The sequence below is a fragment of the Syngnathoides biaculeatus genome, chromosome 11 (assembly GCF_019802595.1).
Source record: "Syngnathoides biaculeatus isolate LvHL_M chromosome 11, ASM1980259v1, whole genome shotgun sequence".
NCBI lineage: Eukaryota > Metazoa > Chordata > Actinopteri > Syngnathiformes > Syngnathidae > Syngnathoides > Syngnathoides biaculeatus.
In genome coordinates, this window is record NC_084650.1 from 14,435,825 (window position 1) to 14,448,397 (window position 12,573).

The 12,573-nt window shown below is 43.5% G+C and overlaps 1 protein-coding gene and 1 non-coding gene across 2 annotated transcripts in view; one reads left to right on the forward strand and one right to left on the reverse strand.

The window, feature by feature from the left end:
• Positions 1 to 12,573, forward strand: part of limch1b (LIM and calponin homology domains 1b) — a 62,648-nt gene that overhangs the window by 836 nt on the left and 49,239 nt on the right. The window lies entirely within an intron of this gene.
• On the reverse strand, positions 6,068 to 6,186 carry LOC133509279 (5S ribosomal RNA). The gene has a single exon (XR_009797292.1). It is a non-coding gene; the product is annotated as a 5S ribosomal RNA (ribosomal RNA).

Genomic DNA, 12,573 nt, shown 5'->3' on the forward strand with positions numbered 1-12,573 from the left:
GGAATATCACAGAAAATAATACAACTTTTTTTTTTCTTTACAAAAAAATAAAACAAAAGGGACGCTATACGTATACTCAGACTAAAGATGTACTGAATTGTCAAGTCAAATTTTAACTCAAATTGTGTCTCGTGAATGCCAAACCCAAATGAATCAAAGTCAACTCAAGTCCAAGTCATGTGACTTCAGTTCTCAGAACTGTACGAGCAAGACTACTTTTTCCCCAACCTGTATGATTGATCCATCCATCCATCCATCCATTTTCTTTGCCGCTTATCCTCACGAGGGTCGCGGGGAGTGCCGGAGCCTATGCCAGCCGTCAACGGCCAGGAGGCGGGGTACACCCTGAACTGGTCGGCAGCCAATCGCAGGGCACATCGAGACAAAGAGCCGCACTCGCAATCACACCTAGGGGCAATTTAGAGTGCCAGGAGAAAACCCACGTAGGCACAGGGGGGGGGGCATGCAAACTCCGCATAGGCGGGGCCGGGATTGAACCCGGGTCCTCAGAACTGTGAGGCCAACGCTTTACCAGCTGATCCACCGTGCCGCTAACCTGTACAATATATTGTGATATTTTCCCAAAGGCGACGATAATATCACGATACGGCTGTTTTCCCAGATACTGAACAGTATCGATATCTGATGTTAGCCTTTCGTTACTCGTTCATCAGTTAATTTATTAAAATACATTTATGTGCTCCACTCTCAACGGGATTGCGACTTATTTTGTTAGTGTCGGATGTTGGTATGAGCAATAGTATATTGACATATTTAGCCAATTGAGTGAATAAATTAACATGATGCCTCAGTTATGTAATTATTGATCGAGGAGAAAACTGTGCAATGTGTTGCAATATATCTTTGCCCGGGCGGAACGGTGGCTCAGCTGGAAAGCGTTGGCCTCACGGTTCTGAGCTCCCGGGTTCAATCCCGGACCCGCCTGTTTGCATGTTCTCCCCCCGTGCCTGCGTTGGTTTCCTCCGGCCACTCCGGTTTCCTCCCGCATCCCAAAAACATGCAACATGAATCGGACACTCTAAATTGCCCCATGGTGTGATTGTGAGTGCGGCTGTTGGTCTCGACGTGCCCTGCGATTGACTGGCAACCGGTTCGGAGTGTACCCGGTTTCCTGCCCGTTGACAGCTCCAGCACTCCTGTGACCCTTGTGAGGATAAGCGGCTAAGGATGAAAGCGTATCTTTGGGCAAATGTCATGGCGTCAACATACGGACACATACAAAGAAACGGCTGATGAAGAACACGTGAGACCAGCGTGAATCAATAAACATCTGTGACCCAGTCAAAATAGTTTCCAATTTGGAGCCGTAGCCTAAATTTGTGCACCGCTGCTTTTAAATAATCCTCGAGTGGAGCACAAATGAGCGACACAGCTCCGCGATAATGAGATATGATCCATATTTGAAGTGCACGAGCAGAAACAATGAGCGCATCACGTGGAATGGATTTTTTTCTTTTTTTTTTTTTGCTTGACGGCGAGGCCGGCCCAACAATCGGCGCACAAGCGGTGTTTTGTTTCCCCTCGTGGAGAATTTCAGTGACAGCAACTCGTCGCTTTTGACTCGTCGGACCGGGCGGTCAGTCTGCCGCATGAGAACGCCGATGAATGGCTTATTATCGGTTTTATTGTCGTTGTTCTCGGGCGGAATGCAGCCGCGGCTTTGTGAGGTGACACAAAAGAGCCGGCATATCTGATAAATGCCTCATTTCAAATGATTGAGTTAGCGCGGTGGGGCCACGGTTAGGTATTTAGGGGCCTCTTTTTCAACACCCCCCACCCCAATAAAAAAAAACCTTTCATGTTATCTTCTCATTGAACGTTGAGAAAAAAAATGATTGTTGTTGTCTCACGACATTGCCGAAGCCAACGTTATCAGGGTTTTGCTTTTCGCAGAGTCAAAACAATCAGTGCACTGGCACAACGAGCACTAAAGGAACAATCGTCTCCGCGTTTAGAAAATATCCATCCATTCATCCGTTATCCAAGCCGCTTATCCTCACAAGGGTCACGGGAGATCTTGAGCTAATCCCAGCTGGCTTCAGGGCAAAGGCAGACTACACCTTGAACCGGTCGCCAGTCAATCGTAGGGTGGATATCGACACCATCACGCTCCCCGCACCAAAGTTAGGGGAGGGGTTTTATACAAATGAATTCAATATTAAAATACATTAATTGGACAGTCTAAATTGCCCCGAGGTGTGATTGCGAGTGCGTGTGTTTGTCTCCATGTGCCCTGCAATTGCCTGGCAACCATTTCATGGTGTACCCCGCCTCCTGCCCGTTGACAGCTGGGATAGGCTCCAGCGACCCTTGTGAGGATAAGCGGCTAAGAAAATGGATGGATAAATTAAATATATATATATATTTATATACTATGACGATAATATTAGGAAATAGAAAAGTGACAAAATAGTGAACAAAAAATATTAGCATTAAAATTAAAATCCATTAGGAAAAATATACCTAGAGGACACAAAAATATTGGAAATAACGCAATAAATTATTAGATGAAAAATCTGGACATGTTTGAAAATACAAGTAAAAAAAAGTATTAACGAATAAAAGAGAAAATTTGTTGATTTAAGAAAAATACAAAACAATAGAAAATATGAAAGAAGATAAATGTTAGACAATGTAAAAACAAAGCTCAACAAAAAATTGTTGGGGGAAAAAAATTAAAAATCTTCAAAGTAATACAAACTAGTGAACAAAAATGATTAGCCAAAATACACATTGGAAAAATTATGTAAATACAAAATGAAATATGAAACAAAATAAACATTAAAATATTACATAAAAATACACACAAAAAATAATACAAAACAGATAATGAATACAGTTTTTAAAAATATATAGGAATCGTGTAGACAAAAATGCATAGAAAATATAATCTGGTTTACCTTCTAAAATATATCATAGCAACATAAAATATGCATCTGACACAGTCTTTCCGTTCTCTCTCTTGTAAGGTTTGAATTTTTCCATCAATCAACCCGTGCTAAATATGGAAGCACCACTCATAAAAGTTTCAAATAGTAACTGGGATAATGCCTGTGCTTATCCTCATTATTCTCGGTCATTATTTTGGCCATTGAATCGATCACAACTGCAGCGTTCCGGTAGTTTTTAGAAGACGTTTCCCCTCTCATCCGAGCAGGCTTTATTAGTTCATGCTAGGCTAGGCCGGGCATGCTAGCTCGCTCAGCTGAACGGCGAAACGTCTTCGGAGACAACCAGAACAAGTCCAATTGCAATCGATTCATTGCCCTAAAAACTGTAAGCTAAAATAAGTAAACTTACTTTGAAGGAACTTGTTTTTTTTAAACTTTGTTTTACTTTTATTCGATTTCATTTCAGCGTAGTTACCTAAGTTGTATACTGTAATTCACTAGACTATCTGTTGTGTACGTAGACCTGACACTCCTCACAGAAAAGTCTTCCTGCAAAGTTCCAGCTATCATTCCATCAAACTCCTTCGAGGCTTGTTGGTGTCTCCCAAAGGGTTTCTGTTGACGTTGAATCCGAGGGATCAGCGCATAGAGCTGAATAGGTAACCGATAGCGCAATCGCGTCGTTGTTCTTCTCTAACCCCCCCCCCAACCCCCAGTCCTTGGGGAAGGAGTATCGTTGGACACATGGGCATTCAGGATCTGCATTGGTTTCCTCTGCTCTGGCATGGATCATACTACGACCTGAGACTGCGTGTGCAGCTAGAGAGATGTCTTTTGTATACCTCTGATACTACGGTAAAATGACCGAGCTATGCTACGATTAGCGAAGGAAATGTATGTAGTTTTGCACAATCCATCCACAAATCTCGAATCGAATCTCTTATATTAGTACTTAAAACCATGAATATACCACAAACGCTGATCCATAAAACAGTTTATTTGACACTTATCTTAGAACAATAAGCTTCAAAATATGGCTAAAAAATGAGTTGATATTGAACAAAGGCACTGTAAGTTCATTCAAATGTGCATTCATTGAATCTGTCTTTAAATTTTACAAACAACTCAGGCTAAACTTAGCTTTTCTGTAACCAAGCCTCCCAGTCAAGATGCGTCACTTCAACATACTTCCTTGACACCGATCACTGTTTAGGCTATGGCAGCATCTTCTGGTGGGCTAGGATGTTTCAGAATGTGCACAAAAACTGCAAACACATGTGAGGAGTTTTTGAGATCACAGCTGGCGATAGGTTCCACTGGAAACCAAAAACAAATACAGTTGAATTCTCGAACCATGAATATGCAGGTCATGACCGAAAGAACAAGATCCCGGATACAAGCGGCCGAAAGCAGTTTCCTCCGCAGGGTGTCCGGGCTCTCCCTTAGACATAGGGTTAGAACCTCGGTCAGGGGCCGAGTGTCGAGCCGCTGCTCCTCCGCATTGAGAGGAGCCAGATGAGGTGGCTGGGGCATCTGATGCGGATGCCTCCCGGACGCCTCCCTGGTGAGATGTTCCGGGCACGTCCCACCGGAAAGAGACCCCGAGGACGACCCAGGACACGCTGGAGAGACTATGTTTAGAGTGTCTGTATGGCTGGCTCGGGAACGCCTCGGATGCTTCTGGAAGAAGTGGCTGGGGGACAGGAAGTCTGGGTATCCCTGCTGAAGCTACTTCCCCCATGAAACGACACGGAAAAGCGGTAGATAATGGATGGATGGATGGATGGATGAATATGCAGGGAATTACAATACCTCTGAAAGGAGAAAACTGTTTGAATCGACGTCCCTCTCCATGCCATTACTACAGAACTGAGACCTGTTCCTGATGTTTTATCGTCTAACAGTGTAATCCAGAAGAGAATATTTATAATTTATCCCTGCACTTTAAGCTTTAACTGTATCAAATCATGTTGGAAAAAAATGAAAAATGTGATACTTTTCAAGTCAAGTCCTGCGCGGTGATGCAGCGCACCCATTTGTCTTCCTCAAGCACCTTCCTTTAATCATCATGTCAGTATTCGTGCTTTAGCTTCCCAACCGTAGATGAGACAAGGCAGATATTTAGTTCTGCGTGATTGATTTGATCGTCGTCTCATTGAGGGCTTGCGCGAACACAATCGTACAATATTTGAGGTTTAGTCTTTACATCTTCAGTGATCTGTCAGGATTTTCTTCTGGGGTCTAGAAAGGATCTCTTGAGTTAAGGAGCCGATTCCAGTCGTACCCCATCCCCCTTGGGCTTCGGTTTGGAGGGCAAAAATGACGCGTTAAGAACAACGCTTGAGGGAATTGTGACGACACTTGAATACCGCCACGTCATTAGCCCTTGAAGCCTGCTGGCTATGTCGTAGGCAAACATCACAGTTGTTTAAGATGACATTGTGTGTGAAATTAATGTTATTATATTTATGTTTTTCATTCAAATGTGTCTGGCAGTTTCTGGGGAGATGCGATTTGTGAAGTTGACTGGTATTTTGAGAATGTTTGTTTGAACCTTTTTGGATTTCATTTTCAGGAACACATTTTGACAAGCTGTTTTTGGTCATAGTCCTGTAAAGGGACCTCTTGCGTTGTATTTTGTGTCCGTTGTATTTATTTTGCACCACCTGAGCGTGTTGTTCCGGAGTGCTTTGTGCTGTTTTAACAGGCAGTTGTCTTGTCGTAACCCTGTGGGGGAAAATACGTCTGTATATTACATTGACCTTGTTTCCATGAAGTAAAACAATGTCAGACGATATTCCCAGCTAACGGCTTCACAGCAGTGAAATGCTGCATTATGATTTATTATAGGCGACAGTGAAACGACGTGGAAAGCGAATGTCGCAGTACTTAAAGCGACATTACTTGTGACATTATATGAGCTACATAGCTTCCGAATCTGACTTACAGTCTGAAAATTCAAAATTCATCACAAAATCTTTATCTTATTCACTAACCATTATTCACAGAAAAAGTTGTCTTCTTCTTTTCCTTTTGGTTTGTCCCGTTAGGGGTGGCCAAAGCGTGTCATCTTAGATGAACGCATATTTGTTTGGCACAGTTTTACGCCGGATGCCCTTCCTGACGCAACCCCTCTGCATCTAGCCAGGGAGAGAACCTTACAGCACCTGGTATTCCCAGGCAGTCTCCCATCCAAGTACTAACCAGGTCCAAACCCGCTTAGCTTCTGAGATCTGACGAGATCAGGCGTTCTCAGGCTAGCATGACCGTAAGCCCCACTGAAAAACTCGTCTAACCTCTGTTATTGAGTTCAGGCCAAAGTCACGTCTCGCATGAAAAATATTGCTTTGGGGCCACCTGGTGCCAAGTAGAGATCGACCTGGATCGATACTGATATCGATTATAAGTAGTTAAGAAGACATGTAAGGAAATCGCAGGAGTCATCACCTGGAAATCGGCTGTCGTGACTGCAAAAGCCATTGAAACGCGACACCGCACATTTGACCGTCTTTAACCTCCGGGAAACCTTGAAAGTTGTGTGTAGACACAACTCTTGCTATCGCTCCAGAATCCTTCTGTGATGTCATTCCGAGTTTGTTGTTGTCTTTACGAGAGATGGCAGATGGTTGTGATGACTATTGAGCATTCCTGTCATCCACCCCTCCCCTACAAATGTGCGTTGATTGCAAACAAAGAATTACAGTATTATTTGAGAAGCTTATTCTTTTAGGCCAGACGAGCTCCGACATTCAGCCTGTTTGAGTCGCGGTCCTGTCGAGTCGCCATGAGGAAGTTGTGGTCCGCAAACATTGTAGCGCCACTGTCTGATTTTGTATGCAGACCTTTTTGGTCATCTGAACCAGAGAGATAGATAACCAAATTATAAACGGTATCTTAAATTTACATACTCCAGCCGTATCTCTTATTCCGACAAGTGTTATGACCGTGACGACACAGTTCTGTAAAGTGCTATTATTGGTCTGTGTCGTCTTAGTTTAATATTTTGCAACCATTATTGTACATAATAATCTAGCCATGAAGCTTAAATTTTTGTTGCTGACATTGCTCCTCACTGCCATTCCATGGTCCCGCTGCCACTGATATGAATCTATCAAAAGTATGAAAACATGGCATATAAACAAGCCTACTTGTCACGGTAGGGAGTAGAATGTGTCGTGATTTTGACAAAAGAGGATCCACTTCACCGAAAGAATGAAGTACACCATATAACAATACCACTGACGTTCAACTCAAGCCATCCAATGAGTCGATGAGTTTTTCTAACTTTATAATCTGGAGTGCTAAACAGTGTTTGAATCAGTTTTGAGGTTGATTTTCAATAAAAGCTTGTTTTCGCTGCTTTTTGGTCTGAAACTGGTGTTTCGGAAGAAACCAACCCATGTTCTACGGCAGATTTCTAAAGAACAGAAAAAGGTAGCAACATTTTTCTGTTGAAAGAAGAATCTGCTCTTTCTTGTGGTAGCTTTGGCGTTTTCTGTCGCAGAAAGCAATATTCTGTACGTCTTGAGACGGCAGATGGCAGTCTGAAAAATTTTGTATTCATGACAATGAAGAGGATTCTTCTCTTCTTCACACAGCCAAAGGTTGAGAAATGCAACCCCAGATTCCAGTTGGTACCTTTCACACAGAGCAGCGACTTGCCAAAACAGTCAGCAGAAATGTACAGTGCCAAAAAGGCTCGAGATGCAGAGTGTAAAGCCTTTCAACTGGTTGCGCGAATACCGTTTTCCACAAAACACTTTAACTAATTACCAGCCTCCCCTCAATGCCAATCTGCGTCCACTCCATCGATCGTCCTTGTTCTCACGCAAAGTGGGTCGCTTTGCGTGAGTCCTAAACCCAACTTCCATTTTATTGATTATAGGTTAGCGAGGCCCTGCAGAGTATTTTGTTTGTAAACCCAGCAGGTTACACCTTCACAAATAGGCAGCGATCATGAAACTGTAACTAACTACTTCTGCTTTGGTTCCAGTCTGAAAATCCTCGACGACAAAGCGTTCCTTTCGTGATGCATGTTGAGATCGCTCAAGTCCCTTAAAAGTCAGTGCCTGTTGGTCGAAGCATGATGGATTAAATCAAAAGTTTGTTCTTGCCAATCTTAATGTCGGATAGCTAGGACAGGGACTGATGATCCTCCCCCACGTCCAGGCGATGTTTCTAATTGGGTCACACGGGCTGAGTTGGTTTTCTACTTTTTGAGCTGTGACACTGGGGAGCTGGACTCTTTCGGCTGCCAAGGGAGCTTGGGCATCCGTCACTGGAGGGCACACCGCCAGTCCTACAGCAACGGTGTCAGATTATACAGCGAGATAACATGCTTTTAGCATTTTACTCTTCCACCGTTTTGTGTTTTATGATGATTGTAAGCCTGCAGAACGGTATCTGATTTGATTTGGATCTGAGGATATCCAGTTATGGACTCGCAGCTGACAGTGATGACAATCATGTCAAAATATGTAATACTATTGTGCCATTTCAACTTCTCTGAGATATGGTGTAGAATTAACCCTTATGTGCAGCCCTGAAATCAGGTTTCTACTGAACAGTAGAGTTCAGTTTGCCACCGGACTGATTGGATCAGTAAAAAATGATCAGGGTTAGGGTACATGTAGTGTATTGTGCACAATAGCTAGCTGAATTAGGTGAATAGCATAATACTAAAGATGTGACAGTACTTTATTTGACAGATAAATCCGAGAAACATGACGGGTTATAGTGCTCTATGCACTCAGTCCTATGAGATGATTTGGGCAGGGCTTGAGCTCCCCTGATTTGAGTACTCAATCTGCCACAAATGCTGTATGCATCCCTGGTCTCAGCATGCTTAGGATTCTCACCTAGATGTGTTTTGTAATCAGTTTGATCACACTTCTGATCAGTTATTATTAACAACCACCACCTTGTTCAATCGGCAGTGACAGAATGACCCAATGATCCACAAAGTCGGGAAAGTTGCAGTTGTGAATTGTTGTATTATGACGTGATGGCAAGTGATAATCTGTCGACCAGTTAGCGGACAGCACGATCATGCCATTGTTGTAATACTCCTTACTTGTATCCTAATGAAAGTTGCTGAAAATTATGATAGTACTAGTTGGTTATTTTGGGCCTCGACAATAACAATGCGTACTGAACCATTGATCTTTGCGGTTTAGATCTAGCGTCAATTGTCAACTGTTGCTGGGCAGTTTTAGCCGTTGGGCTCATCCAGGCACAAAATAGCTCACTCACAGAGATAACCACGATAAAAAGTGTGCGCCCATTGGCATTTGTTTGCCTCGTACAGAAGGAATGTTGTTCTCATGCATGGCAACGGCTGCCAGCAGAGGGTTTGGCTCTTGACTCTGACTCAGAACTCCGCTATAGCTAGCAATATCATCCTAGTTGAGATTTCCTAAGAACATTACACGGGGTCCTCCACGGTTCTGTTTCTATGGCAAAAATTGAACCCAAAATTGGATGCAAGACAGACTGTGGTGTAGTCAATCACTGGACTATGTTAATGCAGTAGTAAAGTCAAAATTACAGGGGAAAAAAAACAGTAAGGCAGAACTGAGCGAGACTTTGTGTTGTGACAAGGTATTCTAACGTCATTACGATGTATTCTATTCCGCCATTTGGGTTGGGGAACCACTTGCCCATTGTTTTCCTTAGTGGAGCTAAAAAGAAATGTCCGCCAATGTAAGAAATCATATTAGAACTTTCTACACTCATTGTTGCACAAGTGTTCACATATATCTCATAACTGGGGTTGTGTCCTACTCGTGACAGTTTCTCTTAGTCTTCATTTCTGGGCCTGGATGGGAAGATGGAAGATTTTTTTTTTTTTTTATGCCAAGAAAAACATCCCAGGCTGGCAAAATTTTGCAAAATGTTTCCCAAAAGTGTTGAAAGGTCTTTAATGTCCTCACGAAATCAGCGATAAACTTTCTCGACAGAATTCCAAAAGGTTCCGTCCACTTTTTCTGCATTAGGTTTTCTCACGCCGTTACAGGCACTAGCACTTACTATGATGACACATTGATTCTCTACCTCCTGTGATATGGATTGCATGCTAGTTTGAAACCGATCGCAGCTAATGAATGACTTTCGCTGTCCACTCGCTTACATCTCTCTTGTTGAGTGTGTCAAATAATTCCTGGAGTAGAACGGCTTCCATTAAAGCATGGGCCTCTTGAGCGTTGTTATTGCCATCCTCTCGCTAGTAGGAAGGGGATAAAGTCTAATCCTGACTAATCTAGCTAGCTGCACCTCCCTCTTGTGGGGGTGTGTGCTTTGACAGCTCCCATAAGGTAGCCTGTGTCCCGCTTGGACACAATCGAGGTGCATGAATTGAGCAACGTACCCATTGGCAAAATTCTATCCCAAAGAGGTTCCAGTGCTGATGTTTTTTTTTTTTTTTTTTTTCGAGAACAACAAGTAATAGATGTAACAGTCTGTTAGGCCATTCTGTTTCCAGTAATAGAGCAACGATGCAACCTCTTTAGCCTGTGCTAAATTTTTACCACATTTCCTCAAATAATTCCCCTTTATTAGACACTATGTTGTTGCCCTACATTTGAATCTTCCCGTATTTTTTACGTTACTTTTTAAACACATTATTGAAAATCGTCTATGTACAGATTGGCAGTGACTCAAAAATTTCACAGGTGTACATGTTGCCGCTGGCTTGATGGTGACATAACTCCAACTGACGTGTGGCTTACATACATTTTCTATCGCTTCCAACGCTAATTTTATCAATTTTATCAACTAGAAATGCCTCGTTGCTCTGTTGTTTATCAACTTCTATATATTTTAACTTTAGCTGTAGAGTCTTTGAAAAATGAATAACAGTTTCAATGTGTCAGTAGTTTCTGTGTTTAGCAAATTTTCCAATCTTACAATATTTTGAAAATAGGATAAAGATTCCACTGGAGAGAGACCCCGAGGAAGACCCAGGACCAGCTGGAGAGACTATGTCTCTCGGCTGGTTTGGGAACGCCTCGGGATCTCTCTGGAAGAGCTGGAAGAAGTGGCTTGGGAAAGGGAAGTCTGGGTATCCCCGCTGAAGCTGCTTCCCCCGCGACCTGACCCGGAAAAGCCATAGATAATGGATGGATGGATAAAGATTAAGAAATGGCTGTAACGTTTTAGGCCATGTCTTGCATCTATACACATAATATAAATATAGTGGCACGGTGGAACAACTGGTTCGAGCATTGGCGTCACAATTCTGAAGAGCAGGATTCAAATCCCAGCCTTGCCTGTGTGGGGTTTGCATGTTCTTCCCATGCCTATGTGGGGTTTCCTCCCAAAACCCCAAAACATGCATTAATTGGAGACTCTAAATTGCCCCTATATGTGATTGTGAGTGCGACTGTTGTCTGTCTCAATGTGCCCTGCGATTGACAGGCAACCAGTTCAGGGTGTACCCCGCCTCCTGCCTGATGATAGCTGGGATAGGCTCCAGCAGTCCCGTGACCCTTGTGAGGCATAAGTGGCTCAGAAAGTGAATGGATGGATGGATATATATATAAAATAGTGGTTATGCCAATTGGAGCATCACAGCCACAAGCTGTCATCTACAATCAGTTCTGATTCATGAACATACGCACATTAACATAAGCATTAAAATCCGCTCAACTACTGCACAGATGAAGAACATTCCGAGGCATTTATTAGTCAATGAGCCCTTTTGCCACCAGATCCAATTGAGTGACATTATCCAAATGGGAATTCATCAGTCGCACCTGGCAACAACAACACCACATTCACGGGACCACCCACTAGAAGACCGAAATGCGGGGGACTCTGTACAAAAAAGTTAGAACTCAAGAAGACTTTTGGATTAAAGGTGAAACATTTTCAATTACCAGGAAGAGAATGCAAAGTGCTTGACGGAGGCGCGCATTCCTACACCAACGGGCAAGCTGCTGCCAGGCCCGCTTCAAACGCATTAGAGTCCATTGTCTTGCCCAAGGACACTTCAAAAACAGCCAGATGGGAGTCGAACCGCCAATCTTTTAGTCACGCCGTGGCCCACCTTACCGACGGCTGCCCGTGTGTTCCCTTCTTGCCATTCAATATTTGTCAAGGGCATAATGGTAACTGAACCGTGATGGAATTTGTGTTTCAGCACAATTGTGTCACCATAAACAGGCTGATGAGCCCGCATTCTGCCCCGGTGTTGACACACTACGTCAGTGAAGCGCTTGATTACTTCAGCCCCGACAAGTACAGCACATCTAGGAGTGACGAGAGGGGAAGGCAAGTCTGAACGCGAGACCCGAAGAACACGATCCCATCACTCTGCGTGTTTACAGGGGTCTTTGCTGCTTTTCGACGGCACGCAGCACGTCCTGTTGATTAATCTAGCAGTTGACATCGGCGATGGGGTGCCGTGTTTATGCTGAGCCATCTGTTGCTGGGACGCTCTAGATCAGACCGCGGCTTTTCACAGGTGTCATCGCTCGGTAATAGAAGTAAATTAAAGACGTTTGCATTTAGAGACGCAACACTCGGTGGCTGTGTTTACACTTAAGGTCCAAAGGCCCAATTCGGAATTAAGAAGTGACACATTTCCCAGATGGCGGCATTTGCGATGACAGAAAACATGAAGCAACGTATGCCCAGATTGCACATAAATGACTCCCCAAGC